This window comes from Topomyia yanbarensis, chromosome 3, assembly GCF_030247195.1.
Source record: "Topomyia yanbarensis strain Yona2022 chromosome 3, ASM3024719v1, whole genome shotgun sequence".
Lineage (NCBI taxonomy): Eukaryota > Metazoa > Arthropoda > Insecta > Diptera > Culicidae > Topomyia > Topomyia yanbarensis.
Genome location: NC_080672.1, coordinates 170,373,048 through 170,388,901, shown reverse-complemented (window position 1 = coordinate 170,388,901; position 15,854 = coordinate 170,373,048). Strand labels below are relative to the sequence as shown.

Below are 15,854 nucleotides of genomic sequence, written 5' to 3'. Positions count from 1 at the left end.
TTCAGATGAACTCCTTAAAAACCGGAAATGGTTTTTATGTGACGGACGAAAAAGATGTTCTTAATTGTCTCTTCGACACACACTTTCCAGGTTGTATCGATCCGGAGTTGAACAATGTTCACAGATCTCATTCTGGTGATTCGGACTCGTGGGCGTTAGCACGCACATTGGTCTCCACTGAATCGGTCAAGTGGGCAGTTGACAGCTTTGCTCCATACAAATCACCCGGAAAAGATGGAATACTTCCCGTGCTACTGCAAAAGGGATTTGATATTCTTAAACATGTCTTGAAAAAGATTTTGCTTTCCAGTCTTGCTACCGGGTATATCCCGAAAGCATGGCGAGAAATAACTGTTAGATTTATTCCCAAAGGGGGGCGCTCAAGATATGAAGAAGCCAAGAGTTTTAGGCCTATCAGCTTAAGTTCTTTTCTTCTGAAAGCTTTGGAACGGATAATCGATCATCACATCAGGAACGTTAGTTTAGTTGAATATCCACTGCACAAAATGCAACATGCATATCAGTGTGGGAAATCCACGATCACTCTGCTTCACGATGTTGTTTACAACATTGAGAAAGCCTTCTCGCTCAAGCAATCTAGCTTGGGTGTATTCCTAGATATTGAGGGTACTTTTGACAATGTGTCCTTCCAGTCTATTCTGGAAGCGACGCGCGGTCATGGGATACCTGCACGTATCTCAGGTTGGATAAACGCAATGCTTAATAACCGCATACTTTGCTCGTCACTGCGACAGGCTGAGATACGGAAGTTGAGTATTTGCGGTTGTCCTCAGGGCGGCGTTCTGTCACCTTTGTTATGGAACTTAGTAGCTGACGGCTTGTTGAAGAAACTCAATGAGCTTGGATTTCCAACCTACGGGTTTGCTGACGATTACCAAATACTAATTACTGGATTTTGCATCGGAACAATCTTTGACTTTATGCAACAGGCATTAACAGCTGTCGAACAGTGGTGTCGACAAGTTAAACTATAAGTTAACCCAAGCAAAACTTCAATGGTTCTTTTCACGAAGAAACGAATAACAACCGGGGTTCGTCCCTTGCAGTTCTTTGATTCTGAGCTACTGTGTGCAGATCAAGTCAAATACGTTGGAGTCATATTGGATTCCAAACTGAATTGGTCTGCTCACATTGAGTTCAGAGTCAAGAAAGCGTGCATGGCCAGAGCCGGCGTTACACTTTTAGCACGAGTGGGTAGTAAGCATAGGGTGAGGGTAATAGAATAGGGATTTGCTTGCATAACATTTACATTAAATCACTTGCAGTGTGTTTGTGTAAATGAAGTTGTTGTGCATCGATATTTTCAAATGTGTGCCCGAGATACATACGTGGCAGATTTCAAATTTATGGAAATGTCCAAAATTTCGAGTGGGTAATTACCCACTCGGTTATTTTCGAGTGGGTAGTACTACCCATACTACCCACGCTATCCGCCGGCCCTGTGCATGGCCTTCGGGCAGTGCAGACGAACTTTTGGAAAGACCTGGGGTCTAAAACCTAAATACATCTATTGGATTTACACGACAATTGTACGTCCAATACTGTCATACGGATGCCTTGTGTGATGGCAGAGGGGAGAGGTGGTGACAGCCAAAGCTAAACCATCTGCAAACAATGGCGCTCATGGCGTTGACTGGTGCTTTCACCACGACTCCGACTGCTGCTCTTGAGGCACTTCTAAATATCAAACCATTACACATATAAAACAAGAAGCACTATCATGTGCATACAGACTGCAGGTTACTGGGCTTTGGAAGAGTAATCATGTTGATCTTGCTACCAGTCATACACGATTGTGGTCACAAATGGTTACATGGGGTGAAGATATTCTTGCTCCCAGCGATATTACACTAAAGTTTCTTGTCCAATGTGGTAAAGAGCTTTAGGCTTATTCGCAGGCAAGTTGAACTACTTGTGAGTTTAACTTACCTGTTGTTTATTTTTGTTTTGTGCTGTTAATTTTCCCACCCTTGCAATTCTATTTCTCCACACCTCCTTGTCCTTTCCTTCCGCTCAGGAAATGATGAAAACACACGGCAAGGCACAAATCCCCGACTATTTACGGGGAACGTGCCATTTGAGCCAATATATTCTGATTTCTGATTCCTGACCACCAATATGGATTTCTTTTAAATTCGTATCAAACACTTTGCTTCGTTTACAAGAAATAGTATAATGGCTTGAAATATGAGAACCGCTCGTGTTTGGCTGAAACGAGAACTCCAATAGCCTGCGATGAATAAAAATGGTAGATCTATTGTACCGCTTCAAATACGTGGAGTGGTAATGGGAACAGGATGAAAATGGCACAACACTCCCTTACATAAAAATTATGCGTCATTGAGAGCAGTTTCTGGTTGACGCCACCTGCAACGTCAATTCAGGAAGATGGGGTAAGGCGCACTCATGGGGCAAAAAGCACCCTTTACTTTTATCAAAAGCGGTTGAAAATTTCTTGATAAAGGTAACACTAGTTGTAAGTCCATCGTAGTAAACCTACACTGTCAAAGTTAGCCTACCGTATATCAATTGTAGTCCGGGTAATGAACCTATTTTGAGACTATTAGAGAGATGGACACACTATTTTTAACAACTTTTAAACGGCTATATTATCTATAACATTTCTCATAACGTCACTATCTCGTTGGCGAATGTTGCATTAACTCATGTTCTTAATTGCCCCGTGTCGCAACTGAGAATTATGGTAGCTTGACGAGAATCATGTTGTCACCTGCTCATTTCGAATCAGATCACTTTTCAATCTCATCATTAGTTAGAAATATCTTAAAATTTATCTTCTATAGCTCTAATAAAAATAAAACACAAAAATATCCCATTTCTCCTACTGTCTGCGGTGGTTCACAACTCCCCACCAAACTAAAAATGCTGATTCCTTGCTTTTCACGCTATCGGCCATATCTCAAACAAGAAATCAGTTTTGCTTACGGGATATTCTGCCACGTTATTGTGTATCAATTACCTTCGCTGTTATGGTTCTTTTACCCCCGCACGGGTGCGTTTTGCCCCAACTATATTTGAAAGAGTGATTTAAAGTGCATTTGAAGAATTTAATATTCTTTTTGTTTTTGAATATTTTGCAAAGCTTAATGATTGAGATTACACAGGAAAATTCCCAATTTTCCCAATTAATGTTCTATAGCTAAGCTATGATAATATTTCCTTAGGGGGTGCGTTTTGCCACATTTTCCCTTACACCAAACATACTGGATGTGCTATGGTGGGAAGTAAGTACAAAAGTTCATACGTTAAGGATAAGGTTGATATGCTGGATAGAATTGCATTTTGTCATTCACCAAACTATATAGGATACAATATTCAAAACATCTCTACTTTTTCATTTCATGAAAATCGATGAGAGTATCCACCCAAATAGAAATCTACTATAGCGTCCACCGTACAAACAATAATCAAACAATATATATTATGGTTATTACTGTTTTAGCATTGTTCGACGCAGAATTCTCACAGTAGATTTACAGTACAACTTCATGTAACAACTAATTTTACTGTCCAGTGAAAAAATGTATATTTGTTTATTTGTTTATTTGGAGTAGGGAAAAGCCTCTTGGAGCTGAAATTCTTGCAACCTTCCAATCTCGCTCTCCAGGCGGCATAAAACCTCCTCATCTTTTGTATCAACAGATTACACATTTCCAAATGATACATATCATTGACTAATACTATACAATTAACATTAACAGAACCTCATTTATATCTAAGGACTAGTACTAAAGCTATGACTATCGAGACAGGGAGCTTAGAAATAATTGTTTTACAGCACTACGTGAGAGGTGAAAATCGAAAACATTGGAGCAACGATTGAATAGACGGCTCATGCTAATGAATGCCTGATTATAGCCGTAATTAGTTATGGCTCGAGGGATTCTTAAAAATGAATAAAATCTAAGAATATGACGATGAATGCCAAAATCCACAAGTTGCAGAAGATCAGAACAATCGATTCTTGATTGAAGCAGATCAGCAATGAAAACTGCCTTAGCAACATCTCGACGAACAGACAGCAAATCAAGGTTGATAAGTTGACAACGGTCTTGGTAACACGGTAGGTTTAGCGGGTCCCTCCATGGTAGCTTACGAAGAGCAAAGTGAACAAACTTTCGCTGAATAGCTTCAATGCGCTGAACATCGATTTGGTAATGAGGTGACCAAACCACTGCAGCATATTCGAGAGTAGAGCGAACCAAAGCACAACAAAGTGCTTTCAAGCAATGTATATCGCTGAACTCGAAAAATGAATCCAAGGAGCTTGGAGGCCTTTGAAATGACGTATTCCATATGATCCTTCAAATTTATTTTGGGATCTAGAATAACTCCTAAGTCCTTTACAGAAGATTCACGCTTAATAATATTTTTCGAAATATTGTAGTCGTATGTAATTGTCGAGCGTTTGCGGATGAACGAGATAACAGAACACTTTGAAGCATTCAAAACCATCCTATTCACTGTGCACCAATTAGTGAATATATCTAACTGTGATTGTAAGAATTCAGTGTCTTCAGCATTTTGATTAGATGGTATAACTTAAAGTTATCGGCGAATGATAGTTTCAGACAATTTACTGAAAGGTTCAAATCGTTGAGGTAGACCAGAAATATGAATGGCCCAAGATGACTGCCTTGAGGAACTCCAGAGCTGACAGCGAAATAAGCAGTGGTGCAGTCTCCAATTTTTACAGCCATTTCGCGACCGGTAAGGTATGGCTGAAGCCAACCCAATAAAGATCCACTGAATCCGAGCCTATCCAACTTGGCAACAGTTATTCTATGGTTGATCTTATCAAAAGCTGATGTGTATGATGTAAGGTTCGTGGAAGTTGATCGACGAGGCATAAATCCGTGTTGAGTCTCGGGTATGTAATTAGAGCAGTTGTGAGTAATGGAATCTAGCACGATTATTTCAAAGAGCTTTGAAACAGCACACAATGAGGCAATCCCGCGATAATTAGAGATAACGGATTTGTTGCCCTTTTTAAATACTGGGAACATATACGACTTCTTCCATATATCAGGAAAAGCTCCAGACTGTAGAGAGCTGTTGAACATGATTGATAATGGTATCAGTAGACTGCTAAAACAGTTCTTCAGTACTACAGCTGGAATTCCATCGGGACCAGAGTTTGAAGATAATTTTAGCTTAGAACATGCTGTGCTTTCCATGTCACATGTAATGATAGGATGGGATCCAATTGCAGAACGAACAGGGACGTTTCTGGCAGCCTCAGAAACCTGTTCATTGGTTGATGTTTCTTCAATGAAAACACTGCTGAAGTGCGTTCGGAATAAGCTGCATATGTCGGGCAAAGTAGATGATTGAACGTCATCGAGTATCATGGGAGTTGGTAGTCCAGTTTAATTTCTCTGTTCTTTGACGTGGTTCCAGAAGCTTTTAGGGTTAGTTTTCAGATTATTCTGGATGCGACGAAGGTAGGCAAAATAGAGGGCTTTATTCAATCGCTTGTAGCGGTTGTTAAGGTGCAAATAATGCGCTCTTAAATGAAGAGAAGGATGCTTCGTGAGTTTCTTAATTGCGGACCGTTTGGCACGTTTATAGCCTTTCAGAGTTTGATTGGTCCATGTGGGATAAATTGGTTCACGACGTGTTTTTTTTGGTACGAACTGGTCGATAGCATATAATTTTATGTGCGTCCATAACATAGCTGTAGAGTTGTAGTCGCAGTTGGATAATAGAGAGCTCCAGTTTAGTGATGTCAGAAATTGATTCATGGCATCAAATTTTCCATTTCTGAAGTCATAGTATGTTGTCTCATCGGCATTATTGAAAACGGCGGGAGTACCTTCCAAAATAGCCATTAGAAGGGGAGGATGATGACGACAAGTTTTAACTAGCGGGGAAGGGGCAACGGTTATGGTACAAGTATTCGATAACTCTTGACTGGCAAAGCATAGATCTAGCAAGCGATTGTTACTGTTTCTATTATCATGCAATTGAACTAGACCGCCAGTGTTGTAATCATCTAGGAGTTTTGAAGTAGCTGGTGCTTTTGTAGAACTATTTGCATCAGGATATAAATAATTTGAAGAGCTGCGGACCCACTTGATACCAGGGAGATTGAAGTCGCCTAATATAATTATCCTATCATTGAAACCAATGATAGGATAATTATAAAAATAATCAATGAAAGAGAGTGGAAATGTTGATCAATTAGATCGGCATCGTTAACGCGATCAGGTGGAATGTAAAGCACACAAATATACAGCGTACAGTGTGTAAGTGTGAGAGCGATCCAGGTTTGCTCAACGCTACCGCTGTTAGAAAGAGACACCAGACGGGATTTGAATTTTGTGCTGCAGGCGATCAGTACGCCGCCACCACTCTGTTTACTACTATTATCATTGTTTCGATCTTGCCTGTATACCGAGTAGGAGCTACCAAAAATTCATTTGGATAAAGTATTACTGTTCAGCCAAGTTTCAGTGACTACATACATGTCATGAACGTTGTCAGAAATTGCCAAATTGTATGCAGTAATAACGCCGTTCATGCCCCCGATATTCTGGTAATAGATAATTAAACCAGAGTTGTCTGAATTACCCGAGCTGACTGGTAACATGTGAGTATAATTGGGAGCCGTGTAGGAGTGCGAGGAGTGGGTTGACGAACTAACCGTGGGCCGATTGAGAACAAACGTGGCGATTGTATTTGACTGTTGATGCGAATGTCTTGCATTTGTTGTGGTAGTGCTCGGGACGAACTGTATTTTCGTTGTGTTATTTGTTGCATGCCGGGTTGATTCAAATTCTGTTTGGCACTGCGATCTAAAAAATGAGCGATTGTTACACCGTTGGGCCAGAAATTCGGTGCGGTAATCTCTGGCTCAAAAGCTGCCGGGACGCTTAGTTTGAATGAAACAAACGAAAGCTGTCGATCTTGATTTTGGCGGACTAGTTTCAGACAGTGAATAAAATTGTGAGGGGAAATTGGTACGGGACTCAACATAGTGGATAATATTGTCTTCTGATTCGCTGGGTACATTAAATGTTACTGTTTCTGAGCAAAAAAAAGATGGGTGGGTAATGTCTGCGACATAACCGGAGAGATGTAGAATACATAAGGAACACGTTCTTTAAATATTTTGATACTCATTGGAATTTTCGGACAAAAGGTGATTTGGGCGAGGAATATTTCAAATTATTCTTTACAAAAATGATGGTGGTCCTGAAAAGGACCGGTTTTGTTGGCGTTGTTGGCCTTGGTGAGGGAGATGGCTAACGATGAAATTAATTGTTAGCATGAGGAAGTCGCGTAGTACTGGCCAATGGAAGAACAGATAATAATTGATTCCTGAAAATCAATTTTTCTTTATTCATGTAAATTATACATACTTACAAATCTAACAGAAGATTCCTGATCATATTTCTGAATCATTAGTGCGAACATTGTGTAATTTGGTTAAGTACAATGAAAGTTACAAACTTTCCAAACTCGAACTTCTGTTCCTTCAGAAATATTGAAATGGGGTGTCTATATTAAACCGTTAGTCGTGGTCACAATAAAAAAAAGATGGGTGGGTAATGTCTGTCACATAACCGGAGCGTCGTGATTTCAATTCGAGACGTTAATTTAAATCTAATAATATTCAACAGAATCACGTTTGAACGGGAAATTTTCAAATAATTCTCTATGGTAATAATGGTGGTTCTGAAAAGAACCTTTGGTATCGGCGTTGGTGTTGATGGTGATGCGCTGGATCGTTGGATATTTTTGGCATGATAGTTACGTGCCTGGCGAACTGTTTTGTAGCCTCGAACAAAACGACAAGACTGGCTTCTTCGGGTACCATTACGGCTGAACTTTATAAGCTTAGCTCGACTTTGAAATCCTGCACAATCTCACGAATCAGACACTAGTAGGGCCATTTTGTTTGCTACTAGCACGGAGCTGCACAAAAAAACCAAAAAGCTTGAATAGAAGCATGCGACTTCAACGTTTCTCTTAAACACATGCAACAACACATTCGTTTTGGTAATACTGATAATAACAGTAGAAAGGAATGGAAAAGCAGTGCACGAAACGAGCGAGAGGATAATTTAAATTTTTGTTCCGTGTGCAAGCTGCTTCTTTCCACACAACGTATTATGTTGCTTGTTGGAAATTTGCTACACACCTTAAAATGAAAGTTTCAGTTTAACTCTCACTAGAACACAATTGATTGGTCCTGAAAAGAACCGTTGCTTTTATTGTAATTTACGCCCACTCCCATAAACCGACCAAGTAGGCATCACTGGCTTCATTACGGCTGAGTTTTGTAAGCGTAGCTCGACTTTGAAGTAATACACAACCTTACGAACCAGACGCTGGAATGTTAGCCAGCGGATTAGTTGCTCCGTTGCCCTTTAGTTGGGGCGAAATACTAGCACGGCGCCAGTTCCTGATCGGTAGTTGGTTGCGATGGGCCACCAGTAGCTGGGGCACTTTTGCGGACCGTCATCATCGCCAACTGCTTTCCTCCGGTGGACTGGCTGCTTGCTAGTGCTTGAACGAATACGAATGATGAGAAAAACCGACCGACCAATATTCATATATGAAAACACGAGAAAGCACTACTATCGCTCTTCCGCTCGTTTTCGTGCCATTCCTGTGCCTTTCCTTTCCGTTCGGCTACCAATACTAGCATAACCAAAACAAATATTCTGTCTTTCCATCGCCTTCAATCTAGTGGCCAGTGCTAGCAAACTTGCATGTTCAGTTTTTCAATAACAACATTTTCAATATTTTCAAAGAATGTTGCAGATTTGAAAAGAAGGAAGGAGAAGATTTTCACAAATTTAAATTCTTTTGTCTTATTTGTTAGCGCTGATAAAGGCTATTTAGTTTGCCACTAGCAAGGAGCTGCACAAACAAATCGATTTATGCAGTTAATCAACGGAGGCTGCCAAAAAGTTCGAATAAAAGCATGCGACTAGTGTACTTTGCATATTCTATATTTTATCAATACTAGAGAGGATCAATAAAATAATTCAAATTGTTATAGCGACATGCAATTGTGGCAACACTGGCCATGAGATGGTGGGAGAACACGCACATTCGTTTTAGTTATGATGGTAGTAGCAGCAGAAAGGAATGGAAAAGCAGTGCACGAAAACGAGCGAGAGGATAATTTAAATTCTCTTTCTTTCTTTCCACACATCGTATTTCTTATATAGCTTTCTGAAAATTATTTGTTATACACCATAAAATGTAAATTTCAGTTTAACTCTTATTAGAACACAATTAATTGGTCCTGTAAAGAACCGTTTATTGTTTTATTGCGGGAGCATAATTCAGACGCACTTCCCGCGGACACGGTGAGCGCGTTTAACTCTTATTAGAACACATATTGGTTTCTCTGTTGCCCTTTAGTTGGGGCGAAATTCTTGCAGGGCGACAGTTCCTGGTCGGGTTGCGATGAGTCACCAGTAGCTGGGGCACTTTTTCCGCCGTCGTCATCGCCAACTGCTTTCCTTCGGTGGACTGGCTGCTTGCTAGTGCTTGAACGAATACGAATGATGAGAAAAACCGACCGACAGATATTTATATAATCGCGCTAATATGCACTACTATCGCTTTCTCGCTCGTTCTCGTGCCGTGCATGAGCCTTTCCTTTCCGTCCGGCTTCTAATGGCCTAACCAAAGGAATATGCCGTCTTTCCCCCACCAACTGCTCTCGTCAAGCAACCCAATGCGAATAATCATAAAACAAACATGTAGTGGACCTATATATAAACTTTTCATTATTTTATTGCTCGGTTGGTCCACCATTTTGACGGCTCTGTGCGGGATGGGCTGAAAATTTTCACTTTTCCGAGTCGTTTTCGAAAGATTTTTCAAAAACACAATTTTTTGTTATTAGTGCGTGTTATACATACTTCAAATTTTAATACAGCATAGAGGAACATATTTTCAACAAATTGGCCTAAAAATCAAATTGTTCTGTTAAGTATGATAAAAGTTATTAACTTTCAAAATCTGACGCGGCACCGCAGCCGATATTTTGAAACGGGACCCCTATATTGAAAGCTTAAATGTATTCTACATTAAAAAGATGGGTGGGTAATGTCTGTCACATAACCGGAGCGTCGTGATTTCAATTCGAGACGTTAATTTAAATCTAATAATATTCAACAGAATCACGTTTGAACGGGAAATTTTCAAATAATTCTCTATGGTAATAATGGTGGTTCTGAAAAGAACCTTTGGTATCGGCGTTGGTGTTGATGGTGATGCGCTGGATCGTTGGATATTTTTGGCATGATAGTTACGTGCCTGGCGAACTGTTTTGTAGCCTCGAACAAAACGACAAGACTGGCTTCTTCGGGTACCATTACGGCTGAACTTTATAAGCTTAGCTCGACTTTGAAATCCTGCACAATCTCACGAATCAGACACTAGTAGGGCCATTTTGTTTGCTACTAGCACGGAGCTGCACAAAAAAACCAAAAAGCTTGAATAGAAGCATGCGACTTCAACGTTTCTCTTAAACACATGCAACAACACATTCGTTTTGGTAATACTGATAATAACAGTAGAAAGGAATGGAAAAGCAGTGCACGAAACGAGCGAGAGGATAATTTAAATTTTTGTTCCGTGTGCAAGCTGCTTCTTTCCACACAACGTATTATGTTGCTTGTTGGAAATTTGCTACACACCTTAAAATGAAAGTTTCAGTTTAACTCTCACTAGAACACAATTGATTGGTCCTGAAAAGAACCGTTGCTTTTATTGTAATTTACGCCCACTCCCATAAACCGACCAAGTAGGCATCACTGGCTTCATTACGGCTGAGTTTTGTAAGCGTAGCTCGACTTTGAAGTAATACACAACCTTACGAACCAGACGCTGGAATGTTAGCCAGCGGATTAGTTGCTCCGTTGCCCTTTAGTTGGGGCGAAATACTAGCACGGCGCCAGTTCCTGATCGGTAGTTGGTTGCGATGGGCCACCAGTAGCTGGGGCACTTTTGCGGACCGTCATCATCGCCAACTGCTTTCCTCCGGTGGACTGGCTGCTTGCTAGTGCTTGAACGAATACGAATGATGAGAAAAACCGACCGACCAATATTCATATATGAAAACACGAGAAAGCACTACTATCGCTCTTCCGCTCGTTTTCGTGCCATTCCTGTGCCTTTCCTTTCCGTTCGGCTACCAATACTAGCATAACCAAAACAAATATTCTGTCTTTCCATCGCCTTCAATCTAGTGGCCAGTGCTAGCAAACTTGCATGTTCAGTTTTTCAATAACAACATTTTCAATATTTTCAAAGAATGTTGCAGATTTGAAAAGAAGGAAGGAGAAGATTTTCACAAATTTAAATTCTTTTGTCTTATTTGTTAGCGCTGATAAAGGCTATTTAGTTTGCCACTAGCAAGGAGCTGCACAAACAAATCGATTTATGCAGTTAATCAACGGAGGCTGCCAAAAAGTTCGAATAAAAGCATGCGACTAGTGTACTTTGCATATTCTATATTTTATCAATACTAGAGAGGATCAATAAAATAATTCAAATTGTTATAGCGACATGCAATTGTGGCAACACTGGCCATGAGATGGTGGGAGAACACGCACATTCGTTTTAGTTATGATGGTAGTAGCAGCAGAAAGGAATGGAAAAGCAGTGCACGAAAACGAGCGAGAGGATAATTTAAATTCTCTTTCTTTCTTTCCACACATCGTATTTCTTATATAGCTTTCTGAAAATTATTTGTTATACACCATAAAATGTAAATTTCAGTTTAACTCTTATTAGAACACAATTAATTGGTCCTGTAAAGAACCGTTTATTGTTTTATTGCGGGAGCATAATTCAGACGCACTTCCCGCGGACACGGTGAGCGCGTTTAACTCTTATTAGAACACATATTGGTTTCTCTGTTGCCCTTTAGTTGGGGCGAAATTCTTGCAGGGCGACAGTTCCTGGTCGGGTTGCGATGAGTCACCAGTAGCTGGGGCACTTTTTCCGCCGTCGTCATCGCCAACTGCTTTCCTTCGGTGGACTGGCTGCTTGCTAGTGCTTGAACGAATACGAATGATGAGAAAAACCGACCGACAGATATTTATATAATCGCGCTAATATGCACTACTATCGCTTTCTCGCTCGTTCTCGTGCCGTGCATGAGCCTTTCCTTTCCGTCCGGCTTCTAATGGCCTAACCAAAGGAATATGCCGTCTTTCCCCCACCAACTGCTCTCGTCAAGCAACCCAATGCGAATAATCATAAAACAAACATGTAGTGGACCTATATATAAACTTTTCATTATTTTATTGCTCGGTTGGTCCACCATTTTGACGGCTCTGTGCGGGATGGGCTGAAAATTTTCACTTTTCCGAGTCGTTTTCGAAAGATTTTTCAAAAACACAATTTTTTGTTATTAGTGCGTGTTATACATACTTCAAATTTTAATACAGCATAGAGGAACATATTTTCAACAAATTGGCCTAAAAATCAAATTATTCTGTTAAGTATGATAAAAGTTATTAACTTTCAAAATCTGACGCGGCACCGCAGCCGATATTTTGAAACGGGACCCCTATATTGAAAGCTTAAATGTATTCTACATTAAAAAATGTACGAAAAAAGTCGATTTTTTTAATGTTAAGATACATAACCACCCACCTTTTTACATTTCTTACAAAAGAAATGTATAGGATTCGCTCAAACTTTGAAAACTTTTTCCGAGGCCCGGAGGGCCGAGTCTCATATACCAATCGACTCAGCTCGACAAATTGAGACAATGTCTGTGTGTGTATGTGTGTATGTATGTATGTACAAAATGTCATGTAATTATCTCAGCAATGGCTGAACCGATCTTAATGAAATTAGTTTCAAATGAAAGGCCTAACGTTGCCATTTGACACTATTATTTTTGATTTTCGATATGTTGTTTACTTTCTGAGATATGGGCGATTTTGTCAAAACACAGCAGGTTTTTGGCGAATAACTTTTGAAAATTACAATATTGTCCAACAAACTTCACATTTATAGAAAGCTTGTTAAAATACCTTACTAACAAGCTATAGATTGTCTGAATCCGTGCACGAGCGGCGGAGATATTAAACATTTTATATTTTTAGTCCTCGCTTACCAATTTCCACTAACTAAAAATGAAATTGTTTCATACAGAGTAGTGCTTTACTGGTGTTTTAGTGGCAAAACTAAACAGATTTTGAATATGGGGGTATGAAAACAAATCTACGTGATTCAAGGAATTCGATGTTGAGAACATTTTGTGAATTACCTTTATAATAAATTAACTATTTCTCAAAAATCAATATATAAGTTCATTTCAAAGACAAAATAATGTGTTGATAAAGAAACAGTGAGTTCTAGTATTTATCTCTTGGATTAGGCATTACGTTCAATCATGAGGTAAATGTTGAATGGTATATCAATACACAGATCAACAAGTAATTCACCTAGTAGTGAGATAAAAGATTTCTCATATAATTATACTCGTGGCGTCACCGAAAGCAACTGTATGTTTGAAGTCTAGCGAAAATTTAGCTCTTTTCCTTTTACTACTCACATTAATTATGACAAGAATGAAAGAAATCAATATATCATAATAATATACCTATAAAAATAATGTCACTGCATTAACCATCATTTGCCATTCCTCACACGCCCCCACCCATCTCTCTCTCTCTCTCTCTCTCTCTCTCTCTCTCTCCTTCTCTCTCTTCTATCGCATCTATCTAGCTATTTCTGTATCCATTTCTAAGTTGTGTGATAAGATCTTCTGCCAATCTGAAATATTTATTAATTGTAATTGCGAAGGTTTGAGAAAACAAAACTATTTTTGTCTGCTGCTACATCAACTCAATTTTAATTCAATTGTATTCAAAGCCTGTATCTACACTATAATTAAGGAAATTCATGGCTATATCCGAAAAATGTTTAAATAGGTAATATGAAAGTTTGACGATGAAAATTTTCAAAAGAGGCATTCCACGTGCGATATTTAAACTATTCGTATCTCTATTGAATTTTGAATGAAATATATGCTCAAAGACTGAAAGCTGAAGCCAGCAGGATTGGTCTTGCCATCAACGTTTCGAAGACAAAATACATGAAAGGAAGAGGTTCTAGAGACGACATTGTGAACCTCCCACCCGAGTTCGGATTGACGGTGACGAAATCGAGATGGTCGACGAATTCATGTATTTGGGCTCACTGGTAACCGACGATAATGATAACAGTAGAGAAATTCAAAGACGGATCTTGGCGGGAAATCGTGCCTACTTTGGACTCCGGAGGACGCTCCGGTCGAACAAAATTCGCCGCCGTACGAAGTTGATTATCTACAAGACGCTGATTAAATCGGTGGTCCTCTACGGCCACGACAGCTGGACTATGCTCGTGGAGGACCAACGCGCCCTTGGAGTTTTCAAACGAAAGGTGTTGCGTACCATCTATGGTGGCGTGCAGATGGAAGACGGAACGTGGCGCAGACGAATGAACCATGAGTTGTATCAGCTGCACATTCGTTGTATTGGTACGAACTTTCATGAAAAATAACGGATCAAAGACCAAAAATATCCACAAATCAGATCCAGAAAAAGAAGTCTCCCAAAGTACCCACTCTCGATGAGGGATGCAACTGCAATGTGTCTTCTAACTTATCGTCGTCCATATTTGGATATACTGAGTAGTTTGCACCATTTCTTTTTCACAGTATTGGTCTGTATAGGACTTATTTATCCATATTTTCTGCTCGAGAATTCGGAACGAAACAATATGAAAGCTATGAGGATGAATGGAAAGAGACTGCATTGCAATCAACTGAATGCACGGCTTTTATGCTATCGATATAGCCTAGACATTTTACACTATTTACTTCAATGCAAATAAAAACTTTGAAATATCTACACCCAAAACGAATCGTTGAGAGCGGAATTGATTCTGTTTTTTTCGCTCTCGAACTGTGAGCGAAAAGCTCCCAAACGATGCATAAGTGTTCAACCAACCTCATACTTGTGGAATACAATATCGTACCTCATAGCTACACACTGTTGGCTCATGTAGTGCAGGGATAACTTGAATAACACATACCATCGTCTCCATACTGTCCCATTTGTGATCACTGCTGCAATGATGCGAAGTTTATATAGCCCATTCGAACGACTGCTCATTATGTGTCGTTATGGCATAAGGTGTAAAGCAGGCGTTTTAGCGAGTGGATGTTTGTCGGTTCCAGTCTTGATGCTACCCGTTAATCTTTTTTTCTAGTAAGGCTTAGTTCCCAACACATACATACAAACAAAATATTAATAACAGCGGGGAAATGGTACAAACCAAAATGCGTCAATGACGATGCTGAAATACCGATGCGGCGGCGGGATGCAAACGATATTATCTCACTCATCATAAGTGTGAAGCTTTATATACGCCATTATACTACTTCACTAGTGTGTCGTCATGGTACGGGCAATAAAGAGGTGTTTTTAACGATAAGAAGTTTGTCGGTTCTAATCTTGAATCTGATATAAGATTTTTTTTACTAGAAGTTTCGGGTCACGAGCTATTTATAGCAGCGAAGAAAAGAATGAAACAAAACAAAATGCAATGCAGCAGCAATGGTGATGAGATTGCTTGTGGTGGTTGGGTGGGGGGAATGTACGGTGTAGAAGGAAGATACGAAACTATATACTAACAAAGTTTCCTTGTGTGTGAGTGTGTGTCTCGTTTTTTTTGCGTGAGCGTTGCGCTCATCCCGAATTGTGCGCGAACAGCTCAATGTTCAAAAAGGATTGCTTTTGGGAATGAGATTGTGAGCCCAAAAACAGAAAATCTGA

The 15,854-nt window shown here is 39.8% G+C and overlaps 1 protein-coding gene across 8 annotated transcripts in view; it reads right to left on the bottom strand.

Annotated features, from left to right (window-relative positions):
* Positions 1 to 15,854, bottom strand: part of LOC131692514 (uncharacterized protein CG3556) — an 82,579-nt gene that overhangs the window by 26,890 nt on the left and 39,835 nt on the right. The window lies entirely within an intron of this gene.